Raw genomic sequence first — 6000 nt, 5'->3', positions numbered from 1 at the left:
CAATGGCATTTCAAAAAGATATATATATATATATATATATATATATATATATATATATATATATATATATATATATATATATATATATATATATATATATATATATATATAGGGAGATGATCAAAATAAGTATGTCTTTAAATCCAGAAATACAGACCAAATCTTGGCCCTAGGATTAGATGATCTAATGGTCAATAATTAACCAAAAACACGGAAGGTCATAATTAAGCAATTTTAGGTCATATTATAATATTTGGGTTTAATGTCATGCTATATATATATATATATATATATATATATATATATATATATATATATATATATATAGGGTTTTAATCTATAAAAAAAGCCCTCTAAGTAACAACATACAGCCCAAATATCAACCATCGGATTTAGTAATTAATGGCCACGATTTATTGTATAATTCATTTCGTTTGTGTCATGACAAACGAAATTTCAGTCATAAGGAGGGCATTTTCGGTACAACAAATAAATGGAGCCGTCAACTACCGTTTTAGTGGGCGGATTTTATGGGACTTATTAATATTGACAGCAAAATACATTTTCATTTCCTACGCTAGATATTAGGTGAGAGAGAGAAAAGGTTTATCATTTCTTCAAATCAAACAACACAAAATCATTCACTTCTAAACCAAAAAACCCTAGTAATTTATTTCACACGCTTCAGTGAAATCAGCGATATCTCTCAACAGCGACGATGACCACTCGCTCTGTCGGAGCAGGGATCGTGGACGGTAAGGTTAATAAAACTTTCTAATAACTTCTATTTTTAGTTTTTGGGTCAAAATTGATTCACGATTCCTGGCATTTTTATTCGCTATCCACAAGTTTATGAAAGGATGAAGGTGAACAAGAAAGAAGCACAAAACCAACCTCCGAAAAATGGTATTTGGCCGCCTAGGTTTGGGCCATTTTGGTGTCGATTGCTTGAATTTTTAAATTTTACCATAATTTTCTAACCTTGGTTGTGTTTCGAATAGCCGCTCAATCTGGTTGGCGAACTTTGAAGAACAATTCAGAGGGAATCATTGATGGCAAAGGCGAGGCCTAAGCAAATATGAATGGTCCTGAAAAAGGTACTTACCGAGATGTCTTTTTCAGTAATGGAGAAATGTGAACTGAACTTTAATATTTTTTGTTGGAAATGGGTAACATGACCTTAAATGTGGGTTTGGTTAAATTTCTTGGAAAAATAGTTTTTATTAATAACTGCTGGCATTTAATCTACAGCACAATCGGATATGAAATGGCAACACCAGAAATTGGAAAGGAATCTACTAAGGCTCCCACAATTGATGGATCCAATGCTTTAAAAGGTAATAGATTTACAGAAAAAACTAAGAATGTCTCTCAGAATTTCATCTCATATACAAGAAACGTATTAGGTTATATATGTAACAGTTTTGTGTCATGTTTACAAACTGTTATTGTTTCTATAAGTTGCATTCAATTTGGAATCACCTAAAATAAATGTAATGGTCACTGATTAGCATTGGAATAGTTTTATGGGTTATGTAGTAGCAATATATGAATTAGGTCATGTTTGTATCACTTTTATGTCATAAGTGAATTATATGAATTAGGTCATGTTTATATCACTTTTATGTCATAAGTGACTGCAGTGTTTATTTTCTCAGATGGAAGTCAACATGGGTGAGGGAAGGCTATTGGAATTGTGGATTGTCGACTAGATATAAGGGTGTGCATCAGTATTTAAGAGCTAAAAACTGTTGTGTTGAAGTTGGCCAAAAAATAATCACAGCTCCCTTTCCAATAAAACATCGACATCCAAACGTTATGCAACGGACAACAAGAAGATAAAGATCGACGTTGAAAAGATGATAGCAAGCTACAAAGCTTCTGTAATGGCCATGTCATAAATTTTGGATTTAAAGTATGTTTCATTGATACAATTATGTGCGTATTTAACGTATGGATTTTCAAACATTTTATTTCATCAATGGGTGATACTTTAAAATGACATTGGATTTTATTGTTTCTTCAAATTAGATTTTAATATGAATTATTTTTCTGACTCAATGACCAAGGTAAAATATGATGTTGTGTGGTCTCTTCTGAAAAGTAAAACACAGTATAAGATGACTCTATGTCATACTTCGTACATGTTAGAGTCATTTTGAGTAAAAAAAATAAAAATAAAATCATTAATTTGTTGTTGGAATTTTTGTATAGTAACTAAGCAACTTGTGAGAAAAAATTGATTATGTAAATTAGAAGATCATGTCATAATATATGCATGTAAGAGTCATTATGAGCATAATCAGGCAAAAAAATAATAGTATCTGAGAATTCATGCATTGGGTCATAATAAATGAATATTTTGGTCATAACATCGTATGGTTAATTTGTGTCATAATAAACCAACATTTGGGTCATTATATAACACTAAGGAGTACCAGAATGCGTCATACAAATCTGATCGAAATGTTCGTATCCAATAAACTGAAGTACACGATTATTCTCATGTTTTTGACATATTAAAAAAAACCAATATTAATACGGCCGAAGAATACACAAACAATAACCCAAACATCAACCATTCTTTGGGTCATACTAAACGAATATTTGAGTCATGTCAACATATGGGTAAATTGGGTCATAATAATCCAATATTCGAGTCATTACATAAAACTACTGAGTACCAGGATGCCTCATACAAATCTGAACGAACTGAGTAATTTCAAACAACCTGACAATGCAAATAAAATGGAGTCCAATAAAAAACTTAAACTGACGTTACTTGAAAAAAGAGAATACATGGTATCAAACTTCAGAATTTCTTCTAGACCGCCACTTTTCTTTCTCTTTGAATTTGTCACAATTCCTTGAATCGCGGTGACCCCACTCCTGACATTTCTTGCATTGACGCAAAGGCTTGCTCTTAAGCTTCAAAGCCTTCTCCACTCTTGAGGGGACTCTACTACCAGATCCCTTCGTGCTGACGACTTCTGGTGGGTGAACATCTACTTCTTGGGGTGCCTCTGCCCCATAAAAGTCCTCTATTAGTTTCTTCTTTTGTGATGTAGACATTACTACGCCATCAGCAAAAATCTGTTGCTTGCTTCACGAACTAACCACATAGATCATACATAGGAAAAATCAGAGCATATAATAGAACATATCATACAAATGCCAAAAATGTGCCATACAAGTTAAATTACAAAAATTCAAAAAATAACAATGATAATGAGTCATACTAAACAAGTAATCATATCATAACAAATGAATTAAAATTGCCAACATTTCCCAAAAAAATGAAATGCAAACATAACGTCAAGCGACATAGAACATTGTTGCGATTAAATACACAACCAAGCCATTGAGATATGTCGAAAACTGTAATACAAAAATTTCACAACAGAACCTGTGTTTTCTACAACGTCATCGGAGAATGATTGATTGTTTCCCAATGAAGAAGGATCTACTACGGTTTCCATTTATGGAGAAACGGTGCAACAAATCTATGCCACAAAAAAACAACTAAAATGAAAATTGATATCGTCAAACAGAATCAGAAAAAATTACGAAACGAATTTACATATTAAACAATGAAAACCGACTAAAGAAATTAATTACGATATAAAACACTGATATGAACCTAAATTACCGCTGAAACAAACGGCGACGGAGTGTAGAATAATATTAACAACACATACGAATCGGACAAGAAAATGATCGCATATAAAATAATAATAATGGCAGATCTGTTGAAGAAGATGTAAAAACTGCAGGATGAAGAAGATGAAAATTAACTCCCCAATCACGGAAGAAATTGTTAATGGAAAGAGAGACGTGCATCATTATAGGAATTGGAATAACAATCTAATGAACTAGAATGACACTATTAACCTTTTGGGATTATAAGTGAATAAAAAAAAGAAACTTGCGAAAATGTCTAAGCCATTAGATCTTCTCATCTCAAGATTAAAACACCTAATCCTACGGTCTAAATTCGGCCTTCATTTCTGGATTTAAAGTGATACTTGTTTGGATCATTTCCCTATATATATATATATATATATATATATATATATATATATATATAGGGTCATGATCTATGGCAAACACCCCTTAACCAAATAACTAGAGAACAAATAATAGCCACAAGATCAAAAAAATCAATGGCTAATAGTAATTTTCAAATTTGATGATATATTAGCTCCCTCAATCACAAATTTACTCCATAATAACAAGTCAGAGGTATTATTGTCATTACACCATCGAATTAAATCCAAAATTGTGTTAGTCATTCAGAAATTCGCGCCGATTCAATTCGTCTCTCTCGTTCTCCTCTGTTCAATCCGTCGAAAATCGCCGACTCAACCGCATTCAAGTCGTCACCGTCGCTGTCGCCGATTAAACCGCATTCAACTCGTCAGCATCATCTACTTTGTCAAACAAATGGATACAAATCAAAAGGATTTTTCGAAAAGTAAGTTTCCTACTGATTAACAATCATTTCTAGGTTTTATTTTAGATCTGATTTAGATTTGTATTCTTTGTAGCTTTCGAACGAACAAAGAAAAAAACAACCGGAAGTTCCGTTTCACTTCACTCAGGCTCGAACCGTGAGTCATTCCTACTATTTATTAATTTTAATATACAATATCTTCGTTTGTTGTGAATATGAAAACCGTAGTTTCTGTGTTTAGATTTATAGTTGTTTCACTGATGTTAAGTGATTATGAAAACTGTAGTTTCTGTAGTAAGATTTATAGTTGTTTCACTGATGTTTAGTGATTATGAAAACCATATGGCCTTTGTATTACGTTTACATGGTTAGATTTATAGTTGTTCTGCAAAAAAGAGTGAAGTGTTTTCTGAACAAGAGTGAAGTATTTTCTGAACAAGAGTGATGTGTTTTGTGAACAAGAGTGAACTGAAATCAGAATAATAGTGATGTGTTTTTGTGAACAAGAGTAAAGTGTTTTCTGAACAAGAGTGAAGTGTTTTCTAAACAAGAGTGATGTGTTTTTGTGAACAAGAATGATGTGTTTTTGTGAACAAGAGTGATGTGTTTTCTGAACAATAGTGAAGTTTTTCCTGAACAAGAGTGTAGTCTTTTCTGAACAAGAGTGATGCCTTTTGTAAACAAGAATGATGCGTTTTCTGAAAAAGAGTGAAGTGTTTTATGAACAAAAGTGAAGTGAAATCAGAATAAGAGTGATGTGTTTTGTGAACAAGTGTGATGTGTCTGATTTTTTGCTATATTGATTTTTTTCCTCATATCCATGAAGTTGCTGCAGCCGAAAAAAGGTCTAAGATGCGTGAAGATAGACTGCTACAAAGTGTTGCACGTACAACTGAAATAAGCACAATAAATCAACAGGATGTTCTTCGAACAACAACTTCTGCCGAAATAAGGTCAAAAAAGAAAAATGATATGCAGAAACCAGAGAGTGAGTTATGTAATTATTTATGTATTGGGCATAGTTATTAATGTATAATTTTGAGCTATATTAAGTGTGTATTCATGAATTTGATCAAAAATCTTGTATATATTCAGCCTCAAAGCGTGGGAGGTCACAATGCATCGACAAACCAGAAATGCCTGCCAGAAAGAAACAGGCTAAAGCAAAGAGTGACAAATCTATTACTTGTAAAATCAGAAGACCTAAATTGGTCATTAAGATAGGGGTGAAAGTTCTGGTTGACGCCATTGAGAAAATGAACTCCAAACAAAAAGCTGCTCTGGAAGAGATGGGTTTCGGACAGCTTGTGCATTTGAAGATACGATGTATTCCTGCTGACATGGCATTTTCACTACTTGAAAATTTTAATCATGACAACTGCTCCAGAATAAAACTTGTTGATGATCAACCATTACACATCACTGAGGAGGATGTGTATGCTACGTTGGGACTGCCAAGAGGAGAGTTGATGATTAAAAGAGAAAAGAAGCATGAAATGAATGATGTGATGAAGACCATTGTCAATGCTAAGAAGAACAAAGCAATA

The 6000-nt window shown here is 32.8% G+C and overlaps 1 long non-coding RNA gene across 1 annotated transcript; it reads left to right on the top strand.

Moving 5' to 3' along the window:
- The first annotated feature begins 987 nt into the window (after positions 1–987).
- LOC121780814 lies at positions 988–1886 on the top strand. The gene is made up of 3 exons (XR_006046097.1): positions 988–1097; positions 1252–1337; positions 1659–1886. It is a non-coding gene; the product is annotated as an uncharacterized LOC121780814 (long non-coding RNA).
- The last annotated feature ends 4114 nt before the right edge of the window (positions 1887–6000 follow it).

Source organism: Salvia splendens, chromosome 2 (assembly GCF_004379255.2).
Source record: "Salvia splendens isolate huo1 chromosome 2, SspV2, whole genome shotgun sequence".
NCBI classification, from domain to species: Eukaryota; Viridiplantae; Streptophyta; class Magnoliopsida; order Lamiales; family Lamiaceae; genus Salvia; species Salvia splendens.
The sequence above is the reverse complement of the archived record's forward strand: the minus strand, read 5'-3'. Positions and strand labels throughout refer to the sequence as shown.